This window comes from Hipposideros armiger, unplaced genomic scaffold (assembly GCF_001890085.2).
Source record: "Hipposideros armiger isolate ML-2016 unplaced genomic scaffold, ASM189008v1 scaffold_421, whole genome shotgun sequence".
NCBI classification, from domain to species: domain Eukaryota; kingdom Metazoa; phylum Chordata; class Mammalia; order Chiroptera; family Hipposideridae; genus Hipposideros; species Hipposideros armiger.
In genome coordinates, this window is record NW_017731771.1 from 723,675 (window position 1) to 736,661 (window position 12,987).

At 41.7% G+C, this 12,987-nt stretch overlaps 1 long non-coding RNA gene across 1 annotated transcript; it reads right to left on the reverse strand.

The window, feature by feature from the left end:
* Nucleotides 1–361: 361 nt before the first annotated feature.
* On the reverse strand, nt 362–5,654 carry LOC109394386 (uncharacterized). Its single transcript, XR_002126433.1, has 4 exons — nt 5,526–5,654; nt 2,434–2,502; nt 1,433–1,485; nt 362–421 (listed from the first exon to the last, which is right to left on the reverse strand). It is a non-coding gene; the product is annotated as an uncharacterized LOC109394386 (long non-coding RNA).
* Between the last annotated feature and the right edge of the window lie 7,333 nt (nt 5,655–12,987).

Genomic DNA, 12,987 nt, shown 5'->3' on the forward strand with positions numbered 1-12,987 from the left:
CCACAAACAAGCTGTTTCACAGCTGAGTTGTTTTCACAGAATAAAGTGCCTCCCCTCACTGCACCACAAACTGGGGACTCTTCTTGGTATTGAATTGGCTCTGATGACCTTCAGTTGAAAATAGAAAGAGAATATTTGTCTAAAACTGGGTGTGTGCCAGGTTAGAAAGCCAGTGGTCAGTCAGACTGCCTCAGAGCCTGGCAGCAGTACAGAGATTTCACTGAGTTTTCCAGGATTCCAGGTGAAGGCTTCTCTTCCAGGCCTTCGTGAACCTGGCCCCATTCTTTCACTGGAACCAAACAGGACTGTAGTAAAAGAGATGTAATGTAGTACCATATCTTCTTCCTATGAAGAATAAACTTTCTCAACCATTCTGCCCAAATCCTGTAAGCTGGGGACTGTGACGACAGCTCCATTCATTCTAAAAAAGTGTGTGAGAAATATTGGCATTCAGAGCTGTGTGTTTCATTTCTAAATTAGAGACACATATATTAATTCATATTCTCACCATTTTTGTTATTATTTTGCCCTTTTTTTAATGAGGCCCCTACTCTTCAGCTCTGAGAACCTATAATTGTCATTCAGACTAAATTAATAGGAGTTTTATTGGCTCATTGTTCTTGACATCTGGTTGGAAGTGCAAAGCAATAACTATTAGGTAATGATTGCAGTAGGCTCTGATTAGAAACTAATAACATTGGCAATAAACTTTAAACGTGGTTGCCATGAGGCTTGATCAGAAGGAAAGGACACAAGGTTGCTCACATGGAGAGAGGCTGGGGCAGAGGACAGAACCCACCTCCCAGTTCTGGTGCAGTCAGCCCACCAGCATGTTATAACTATGTCATCAGCAAGAAAATCTGATTCAATAACAGGAAATAAAAATGATGGTAGACAAAAACTGCATTGCTTGAATGGGAATAAAGCAAAAGAAATGCTCTGTATTTCCCACATTTCCAAATAATTCATGAAGATTTCTAATATTCTTCTCTCAACATCTGCCTTACTTCTTCAACAAATGTACATATAGCCTGCTCTTGCTTTGGTAATTACTGACATTTATTGACTGACTCTGGGCCAGGCCCTCTTCTAAGCACTTTACATACATTATTATGTGCACACTTCACAAAAAGCTATAAGGTTCACGCTGTCATTATTCCATTTACGGATGGGGACCTGAGGCACAGAGACAGAAAGTCACATGTCCCAGGTCACTTAGCAGTATGCCTCACAGCAGTAAAATTGAGGTTGGAATCCCAGCGGTAATACCCACTACTTTAACGACTACTTCACTGCCATTCTTGCTTTCAGTTTTCAACAAGTGTTTATTGAGCACCTGCAATTTGCCAGGCATTTTTATATGAGCTATGAGGGAGGGAGAGTGGAATACAAAAAGAAAAGTAGATGCAGTCCTAGGAGCTAACCCACTCACCTGAATTATTGCAAGGGCTTTCCTAATTTCTGATCCCTCCTTTTGGCTTTTCCCTACAAGGCAAACAGAGGGATCCTGTTAAAATGCAACCCAAGTCATGTCACTCCTCAGCTCAGAATTCTCCTCTACTCCCAATATCATTCATAATAATACAGGGCAAATACAGCAGAATCATTCCTGGCCTCCAAGAACTCCCCCTCACCTGCCCAATCAGTCACATGTCTTACAACTGCCCTGCTCAGGCGGAGGTAGCTGGATGAATCTCTTCACCACTCTGCAAACAGAGCTGCACCTATTATTCCAGGGCCTTTGCACTTGACATTCCATCCATCTAGAACACTCTCCCTAGGATGCTTCTCCCATTACTTCTGTTTTCTGTCCCTTTTCTTCTTCAGATTTTGCTGAAATGTCACGTTACATTGAAGCTGTCTCTGAACATCCTTTTAAAAACTGTAAACCCCTTCCACAATGACACTTTCTTCTCCTTTCTTGTTTTATTTTTGTCCCTGGCAACATCTACTATCTAGCAAACTATGTGTGTTAGTTTAGATGGTTAGTTGGTAAGTTTTGGGTTAGTTAAATTACGTAACTAAAGTACATTTCATGAAAACAGCAGAGTGTATCTATTTTGTCCACTGCTATATTTGTAGTGCCTAGAATGGTGTCTGGCATATAGTAGGTACACAACTCATATTTGTTGAATGAATAAACATATCTTACCCTCAAAGATCTTAATCTGTTTAGAAAAATAAGCTGTACTTTCCACAGCCTCTGCCTGGAAAACAATAGACATTATACGTACTACACATAAGCCAAACCCACGCAGCAAGTTAGTCTCAGGGTTAGTGCTTGGGGAGATTACAAACTGGAAGTCATGTGAGTCAACAGCAGTATAAGGTCTTTCAAGAGTCAGAAGTGGAGATATCCTGTGGAAGGAAATAAAGAGTTGAGCATAAAAGCAAAAGCATATATTTGGTTTAAATCCCAGCCTTTCTACTTACTAGCTCTGTGGTTGTTCTTTGGAGCACATGAGCAGGTTATCCAACCTCTCTGAGTCTCAGTGTCCTTGTCTGTAAAATGACAACAATGTCCACCAAATAATGTTGTGAATACAAAACGCAATGACAAACAGCCTGAATTCACCCTCACACGTTGTGCTCAACAATGTCAACTGTACTTTTCCTTCTCTTTGAAACATTGAGAAGAGTTGGAAAAGGCAAGAGGGAGTAGCCAAGATAGCCAAAAGAGCTGAAGCAAACCCAGCTGGCCCTGAAAGAAAACAGAAATTCAAAGATGGGAATTGAATTTGTTTCCTGAAAGCAAAAATCTCAAGAATTTAGTTCATCTACTCCAACTTCAGTGAGGACCAAACAAATTCAAATAAGCCTGATGCCAGTAGGAGGTGTTAAGCTTAATGTCAAGTGTTTGTAGCATCATTTTGCCCCTTACACAATACCAACATTTTCCCCTAAAGTTTCATAGCTGAATGTGTTTTGTCACCAATCACACCCAAAGTTCCTCTGTGGGGACAGGATCTGGTCCCTCTTTTGTGTAACACTAACAATTTCCATGCATCTAGCTATTGCACAGGCATCAGTTCATTGAACCTCAAAGTGACCTTATGAGGTGAGCACAAGGAACAAGGGTCAGAGTTAAGTTCCTATCTTACAGAGGAAGAAACTGAGACTTAGAGTGATTTGATGTTTCATCCATGCCCCCAGGTCTAGTGGGTAGCTAACTCTGGACTAGAACCAAATGGCTCTGACTTACATCTAATGCCCGTTCCACTGCGTCATGAATCATCTGTATATCTCAGCACTCAGGTGCTTCTAGATGTGAATCAAACTGAATTGATGTACATAAAAGTTACCTGACAGTTACTATTGCCATTCATTGGTATGTACTAAATGCTAGGAATAGTCCTAGTTGCATTGCACACACTGTTTGCTTTTCTAAACTTCAACACAATATTATGGGTATTACTGCTCACCCCCACAGTCCTCTTTAAAAATAAGGAAATTGAGACTGAGAAAGGTTAAGTAACTTTATCAGGGTCATGCAGCTAGAAAGCGATAGAAGTGGGATGAATACCAAGTGACCTCAAAATCCAACTCTTTCTACTGAGCTGGGACATCTCTTGATGCTACACAGAGAAGGGCCACCGGAGGAGTTTAGTGACCCCCTCCTCTGCAAATCTCTGCAGGAGGCTGCTCTGGGCACAGAAAAGGAAGCTAACTGCCACAGCCACTGGATTTCTATTTCTGAGCCTAGAAGGTGGTGTTAAACACTTTGAACTACATTTGAAAGCCAGTTCCACAAGGTAAAAAAAAGATCTTGGTTAACTTAACCAAACTTCATTTACACTGGTTTTCCAATCTATTACATAGGGCTGCTGGTACATACCATATAGGGTTGTTGTGAGAATTTGTGAAGTAATCAGTGCAAATCACTAAGCACTGGGGTGTGAAAGGCACTTGATTCCGTTCTGCTCTTCCCACATAGAAGAAAGAATGGCACCAGAGGCTGAGCGGAAGAGTGGGAGAGAGGGTTATATTTAGCAGGAGCCACTAGCGAAAGCCTGAGGGGAGATGGGCTGGGCCGACGGAGAGAATGGCGGCGGTGAAGGCAATGGAGTGGGGCGGGGAGGCCTGAAGACCTGTGTCCGTCCTTCCCCAGCAGCAGGACATGACATGCTGACATTTCCAAGCAACCCTATTTGTGGCTTTTGTCATGGTCTGTCCATATTCAGGCCAGGAACACATACAGGACCAAGCCTGTCCAGACCTTTCTCCTCCCACAGAAACCCAGCCAGGGCTCCCTGCTTCATCACGGTCTGGAAGTGGCCTCAGACCCACCATCTCCCCTGGAGTTTATTGAGTTCCACAATTGCAAACTGACCTCCCTCTTGCTGGTTCCAGCCTCAAGCTTCTCATCAAGGGTTTGATTATCCCTCTTCCTCATCAAAACTGGACTGCTTTCCTGTTTGAGGCAGCATTGTACAATAACTGGGGGTGGGTAAATTGAGGCACAAGAGGTGGCCATCTCTATCCTTTGCAAGTCCGCATCATCACCCTCTTCCATGGGTTGGAAGGACAGGGAGCCCACAGGGACTTGAGCCATCTCACTGGCTTCCAAAGCTGCTTTTCTCTGTCACCAACACCCCTTACCCCTTCATTTAGTAGACAGCTGCCTACCTGTCCATGCAGAAGACACAGCCTTCTCCTGAAACTTGGCATCAGGCCAACTCATCATCCCCCGGGTTGGCCTAATATACATGACTAATTTTGAGCATTTCTGGTCCTGTTTCCCTCCCTGAAAGCTGCCACATTTAGCATGGTGTATTAAGTCCCAGTTATGTTGACAGTCCTGAGGTCTCTTCAGAGGCAAGGTGGAGCCCCCAGTGGGCTATTACGTGCAGATGTGAGATGCACAGAGGCATCCCAGCCAGAACAGTGGAATTGAGGGCCTGCAGAAGGTTGGGACACTCCCTTTTCAGTAGGACTCTGATCTTGTTTTAATTGTAATTTTGATAAAGCACCAGCTTTTTGACAAGTGAAGACAGATTGACTGAAAACAAATCCTCTTGGAGAGTTTATAGTCTACAGTTAGTCCCACCAAGTGACTTGTTTCTTCCCCTCCTCCACACCACCCAGGCACCAAATGGTTCCCCAGAACCACAAGCACAGATGGCCCTGCTGCCGTGAATGTGCCACAGCGTAGAAGGAAGGAATGGAAGTGGAAACAGAACAAGGCCTTTACAATCAGGAAGACCCGGGCTTGAATTCTGACTTCATTTATAACCTGGGTGACTGGGGACAAACTGCTTCATCCATCTCTCTCTGAGTCTTGGGGTCCAGGTATAAATGGGGCACAAGATCAGTCCCCATATGTGGTTGCAAGGATTAAAGCCCAGAGGTTAGGGGGAATGCATGTTTTTTCACACATCAAAGGGCTATTGAGGAAGATGTTGAAGGTGATGACATAGCAGGTGCCTTGTCAGGGTTAGATCAATGAAGTTGGAGAACCCTGGCATCACTGTGCCCAGGCTCTGAGGCAGTGGTGGTCAGCTGCTTTCCAGCCAGTGCTCTCTTACCTATCAGCAGCATGGCAATTCATTTTGGTGAGATCCTGGAGAGACAACCCACTTCTATCAAAAAGTCTTCCCTCTGAACTTGGAGCTAAAAGTCCTCCATAAGAATTTCACTGTGGAGTTGTAGCATCAATTCCTGTTGGAAGAGGTCAAAGAATAATGAGTCCAAGAAACAGATGCCATAATATCCCCATTTCCCAACCTGCCATAACATCCTATTACCAACAAGATAGAGTGAAACTCCTTACCAGAACTTTTGATTCTCTTTAAGATCTGGCCCCAATATGTGTTTCTGGACTCAGCTCCTTTTATGACACTTTTACAACTTTTACATCATTTGCTTAACTATCTATCATTCCCCAAACCTGCCATGCCCTTCCATATCTCCATGGTTATCCCCTTGCAGTTCCTCTCCTGAAACCCTTCTTCTGCTTGTCTATGTCAGGAACTCACGTGTAAGTCCCAGCCCCAAATCTCAGAATCCCTTGCAGGCAGGGCCTGCCTCTGGCCAGGGCCAAGGAAAAGTAGGGAAGGGAAGAGGCGACTGTCATTTCCTGAATACTTGCCACCATGTTCCAAACACTGTGTTTGATGATTCATGTAAATATACTCATCCCATTTTAATCTTAAGAACAACCCTTGGAACGATGTACCATTTCAATTTTGTAGAAGAGATAACTGAGATGTAAGAAGTTAAAGTAACTTCTTGCCCAAAGTCCTGCTGTTAGAAATTATAACAGGGAGAGCTGACCCCAAACACAGGGTGCTTATCTGCCCATTATATCACACTGCCCCTCCTCACTAGACTAAGAATTTCAAATGCCCAAAATGGATAATTACAAATTACAACTTATGGTCTCATGGCCATCTCTTGTTCTGGGCACTGGCTATGAACTCACTTCTTTGTATCTGCCCAGCAGCCACCCAGAAGAGTAACTCAGCTCATCCTTGCTTTTCCCTCTCTTGACAACTAGTGCCAAACAGTCCCAAAGACACTAGACTTTCTTGAAGTCACTGACTTCACAGGTGTTACCTAAGACCTTCCATTGCCAAGAGTGTCTACCTGTACTTCTTAGGTTAGAGAAGAAAGGAGGGAAAATACCTACTGGTGAAAGCAGACATCACCAAGGCTCAATTACATGGCAATACTTTTTGGGGAAGTGGGAAAACAGAACGGGCACATTTCAATCACTGGATGATGCTCTCTGGACTATAATTCCAAGCCTTCTTCACAGGTTCTTCTTCTCCACTGTGCAGGGGTTCTGTCTTGTCTCTTCTGCCCTTTTCACTCCAAGTCTGCTCCATGCTTCTTACTTTCTTCTCACAGGGCTCCAGGATCCTGATTTTAGCTCCCACACTTACATCTCCAGCCCTAATTCCTTCACTCCAAACCTGTGATTCCCACTGCTACTAGATATATTCTCTGGAGTGTGCCAGAGGCACCCACAATTCAACAAGTCCAAAAACAACCTTGATAATCCTTCTTCCTATTCAACAAACACTTCTTTTTCTTCATTCCTTTTTCTTATATGGCAATACTCACCAAGTTGTGCAAATCAAAAATCCAGGAATCATCCTTGATCCCTCCACCTTCTTCCTCACCCATATCCAATCAGTCACTGAGTTCTGCAGATTAATATGTCTAATTTCATCTATCTCCCCTCTCTTTTTGGACCACTGCTGTAAATCAGGATTGATGTCTTTATTGGCCTCTGTGCCTCCTGTTTCATCCCCTCCGTTTATGAGTCACAGCAATGGTAGGGGCTCCTTTTTGAAACACAAATCTGATTTTGTACTCTCTTACCTAAACAAATCAGCATCTCTCCACAGCCTTCAGACTCCTTAGATACACACATGATACCCTTAAGTATCTGACCACTCCTTGCCTGTTTAGCCTTATTTCCTATGACACTTTCAGTCACCACTCACCCAGTATGACTCACAGTTCCCCAACCTCTGAGCTGTTTCATGCTTGTCTTTGCACACATGACCTTTTTTGCCTGAGGTGCCTTTCTCACCCTGCCACTGACCTGCATTTGGTCAACTCCTACTCATTCTTCAAAACTCAGTGTAAAGGTGGCCTCCTATGAAGGGCCTTGAATGGTGCCAGTTTAGATTTAGAAGGCTCACCCTTACTTCCCATAACTGCAGGTTCACTCCTGTCATAGAACACATGCCATCTTCCTGCAATCTGCTTTCACACTTTAAAACACAGAGGCTCTGTTTGGTTGATCATTATATCCCTCCTGACTACCATAGTTCTTGGCACAGGGCCAATTAATACATGTTTACTGGATGCATGAAAGAGTAAATAAACAAATAAAGGAATGAATCCAGGGACCATCTAAGAACTCCACTAAGGTGAATGTTCCTAAAAGAAATGTTCTGATAGCAAAATCACTATTTTTTCATAGCTGTTGAAACTCCCAGGCACTTTGACCTTCTCTTTTAAGCAAATAAATTTGGGGTTCTGGTCACACTGGCCCTGGAAGGATGAAGGAAAAGAGGAGTCTTTCAAATGGTGCATTGTTTTCTCTGTTTTCTTACCTGCCAAAGCTTAATTCAAAGTTCAGATGCACCTGGGGAGAACCAAATGCAAAGTATGTCCCATACAGGAAAGTGGAGCCCTTCATACAGAGTTGTGAGAAAGGACACTTTGTTCATCTGGTGACTTTGCTTAAAGCTTTCTGGTGACTTTGCTTAAAGCTTTCTTGGAGTTGCTCCCAGACATTCAAATTCAGAGGGTTTTGAGGAGGGGCCCAGAAAATGCATTTTTAGGAGCAAATAATGCCAGTGTTTCTGATGCAGGTGGTATGTGAAACACTTACAAAATGTTGCTTTAGGTATTTAGAAAACAATCCTAAGCCAAATGTAATTTGCTGTGATTTTCAGAGGCCTGCTCTGGAGTGAAGTACGCTAAAGATCAAATATATTTGATTTTCAGTTCAGAACTAATGGGAGCAATCACTTCTCAGCATACAGAGCCCGTTAGGAGAGCAGATGAGCTAAGTATTTAGCAGATCCAGATGTATTTAGAACATTGTTTACAAAGTCTCCCTGCAGGGAGGACTAAAAACAATTCTACTCCAGAGAGAAAGGGAGAGAACTTATCCCCGTGAGCTCACATACACACAACTCACGTGGACACCTTCACCTCACCTTCTACAAACACACATACCCTGTGAAATTTATTTTACCCTTTAGGGTAAAAGTTAACCCAACTTAGAATAAAATAAAATATAGAAACTCTCTGGAGCTTCTCTTTTCTCCATACCTACACTGAGTCTTTTTGTTTCTTTGTCTGCCTGGTTCCTTTGTTTTTGCTTATTTGTTTGCACTAGTGATAATAGGGTGATCATTGTGTCCAGATATGGACTTGAGCCCCCAGCCGTTTTCCCCAGCTCAGAATCCAAGAGAGTCTTCTGTAGGCAGTCCAAGACTGCTGAGGCCAGTTCTTTTACTTGCAAGCATTCAAATTTCCTCAGAACTCCATCAGAATAAATATGTGCATCAAAAAACATCAAATTAATGGTATAATGATTTGCAGCAATAATGCACACAATATATCCTCACCACTGTGCCTAACCAAAGATTTCTGACCATGTCCACTTGATGGATGCTGGTGTTTAACCCTGAAGTCAAAAGAAATTAAAGGCAGGGGAATGTTGAGCCAGAAAGAGAAGCTAACATAAAGCAAATGCGTTTTCTCTTTTATCCTACAGTGAGAGGAGCCTTTAATCATTGACTTTTTAAATCATGGCATAATTATTCCTTCCTAGATTTTAGGCCTTCTTGTCTACTTACAACAAAACAACATGTTTTGTTTCTATAGGATTTATAGTTCTGCTAGCACAAATAAATTAGCATAAATAAAATGATTAAGCCATCATATAGTCAGACCTTTCTGAGAAAACCAATTGTATCCCCAATAATAATAATATTGAAAATATTTCTGTTTCCACTTTAGGCTCCAACCCATCTTTCATCAGGTCTCTGAATGACTGGCTTCTTAGCAAAGCAACTATGATGGCAATTGCAATAACTAATAATACCAATAACATGTTTAAGATTCCTACATGTAAAGCTATGTTTTAAAATTTTTATTTATATTGACCACACAGTCCTTACCACAACACTGCAAATTTTACAGATGCAGCTTCTGAGGCCAGAGCAGTCACCAAACTGTAAGTCATCAAGCATCTAAGCAGTAAGACCAGGATCAGGAGGCCAGTCCAGGCAGGTGGTTCCTTAGCCTGTTCATACCCCCAGCTCTCCACCACCTCTGGTGACTCAAGTTCATGCTTCCAGTGGAGGGGTTCATAATATCATTAGCCCTAGCCTTTCATCGACCTTCACAGAGTGAAGCAAGTGCAAGATACAGGCCTTAGGCCCAGATCTTTACCAAATCACACAGTAAACTGAATCTTAACAGAGGCATTTCAATAGTTTCCCTGTCATACAGAGATAATAGACTTACCTCCTCCAGAATGTTGATATGGAGCTAAAAAGTGTGGTCTTCAAACTGAAGATCTAGTTCTTAAAAGATAATTACTTTTACCACTTCAAATCCTTCTTGAAAGTATACCTTTTTTCCCCTCAGCTGTCAGACAAATGTTAACCAATTTAATGGAAACAGAAAAGCATGGGAAGAAGGGTGGAAGAAAAAAAGGAGAAACTACAATAAAAACAAAACCCCACAGTTAAGAAAGGCAAATCTGAGATTAGAACCCAATCTCTCATATTCCAAAACCCAATATGAGAAGAAATTATTTTGCATGCATTTTAATTTAGTTTTGTGGTAGTTTTTGAAATGTAATTTTTTTTTCTTTGAACATTTAAGAGGTAACTTCACCCTTGGGAAAACATTACTCATGTCATGGGCATGTTAGAGGTAAATGGGGGAATCACAATAATCAATTCATGAAAGACACACTCAATATAGCAGAAAGGTTTTGGTTAAATACAGTTGCTCCATGAAGGCGTACCTGATAAAAACATACAAATTGAAATGAAGTGGTGTGCTTCAGCTGAGAGCAAAGCCATGTGCCTTTCTAATTTCACACCCTATCTCAGTTTTGTTATTTCTGCAGGAACAATAATGCCACCACTCCAGAACCCAAGGCTATTGGGAGACCACCCATGGCTTGCATTAGCCCACCCATTATTATTACTGGTATTGCTTTTGTCCTCCTCAATTGCATTATTTATTCTTGTCTGTGACCTTGAAGTGAGTGAAGTGCTCTCTGGAAGTAATCTTTTTCCCCAGATTTATAAGTAAATAAAGACTTCCTCTTCTCAGAGTAACTGCTTTTTCTTTTTTGCTTTCTTTTGTTTCTTCCTTCCTTTCTTTTTTTTTTTTGGTCAAAATGTATACCACTCTGTTATGGTGGCAATTTTATGATATAATTAAACATAATTGTTTCACCTGTGAATGGAGGAGAGTAACTAACATAGCGTCCTCTTTTTCTCTTATCCCCTGATAAAGTTCCACCATGTGAAGAAAACCATCAAGGTAAACTAGCAAATAAACAGAAGCCATGCCAAGAGAAAATAATCACTAATTCCCTTAGGAATAGCTCACTCCCATCACAACATAGTGTAGAAATTCCAGATTTGAATGTCTACTGGGGCCAGGCAGGTGACAAAAACTAGTGAGACTCAGCCAAGTAAACACCTGGGGATAGTGCAAAGATATTGATATGCCCTCTTTAAAAGCAATCCGAGTGTTCCCATACTCTCAGATTTTTCAGAAGAAACTGGAAATTGAGACGTTGACCTAAAATATCCCAATTTTCAAATTTGGTAACTATTTTAATTTAACATGTTACATGGGCCGACAAAACCCATTTTTTGGTCAAATATGTTGATAGAACCTCTCATGAGCATCTGCTGAACTGAAGGGACATTCAAACTGGCAGGTGACTTATTGTAACCTATGGCCATGGACTGGAATCAAGTGCATAACAGTATTTGAGTGCTCTTGATATTTAAAACTCTCAGTTGAATGAAATTACCTTAGAGGTCTTAAATGTGTACAGCTACTGGAAAAAAGAATAATACTCTTTCTCTCTGCAGGGTGGTGGTAGTGGTGATGACATAGGAGGGGGCTTGACAGTCAACTTTTCTGAGCCCCAGTTTCTCCAACTGTAGAACAGTAATTCTTATAGGGATGTTGTAAGGATTAAAATGTGATAACACAGAAATCTTGGGAGCAGAGTAGCAGCCTCATGGTAGATACTCCATAAATCTTAGTTCCCAGCTCCAGCCATGTGACCCTGGGCATGTCCTTCATTTATGGACTTTAAATGTACAAATGCTGGTTTTGGACCATGTTGTCTCTATGGCTCCTCAGGATGTCACCATTCTGGGAGGCCCTTATGGTATAGCCTTGTGCACCCTGGCAAGGCTGCTCTATGAACATCTCGCTCTCTCTATAACTAAGATGGCTTTACTGACACAGTTACCTTGTGGAATTGAGATCTAGCAAAAGAGTCATTAACAATTTAACTGTGTTTAAATAGAAAATATTAAAGACCACCAGATCTCCCATAGTGCTAGCTGAAGGACAAAAAGGTTGTCACTGAAGTTTGAACATAATTATAACATGTAGGGTTAAATGCACCCCACTCCATAATCCTTCCTGAATAACTGCAGTGTTCCTAGCCAAACTGGGGGATGATAATTAACTTGCCTGGAGATTGCTAGGAAAGCACTAACTACACAGGAAAAGTGAGAGGAGTTAAACAATAGGACAAGGAAGAGACAGTTGTGTCTTTCAGCATATAACTTAGTTAACTAAAGCAGGGAGGCCAGGGATCAGAGCCCAGCTTCCTGCTGGGGTGGGGCTTGTGGAGTAGGGATGTCACAACTGCAGCTACACCTGGGTGAAGACTCATTCATCACATCTCCTCTGGCCTCCTCCCATACATTATACTACTGTCATACAGCAGTCTCCCCTTATCCACAGTGGATACGATCCACGACCCCCAGGGATGCCTAAAAACACAGATAGTACCAAAACTTACATATACTATGTTTTTCTTCCTATACATACATACCTATGAGAAGTTTAGTTTATAAATTAGGCACAGTTAGAGATTAACAACAATAATTATAAAATAGAACAATTATAGCAATATACTGCAATAAAAGTGATGTGAACATGGCCTCTCTTTTTTGCTCTCAAAATATCTCATTCTGTACATAGTGTGGATATACTAGACAAAGGAATGATTCACTTCCCAGGCAGGAAAGTGTGAGATTTCATCACACTACTCTGAATGGCCATAATTTAAAACTCATGAATTATTTTTTTCTGGAGTTTTCCATTTAATATTTTCAGAGTACAGTTGATGGCAGGTAACTGAAACCATGAAAAGCAAAAATACTGATAAGGGGGCCCAGTGTACTCAACCATTGTCATGCCCCAGGTACTAATTTTTGCTGCAAAACAACACAAAATCTC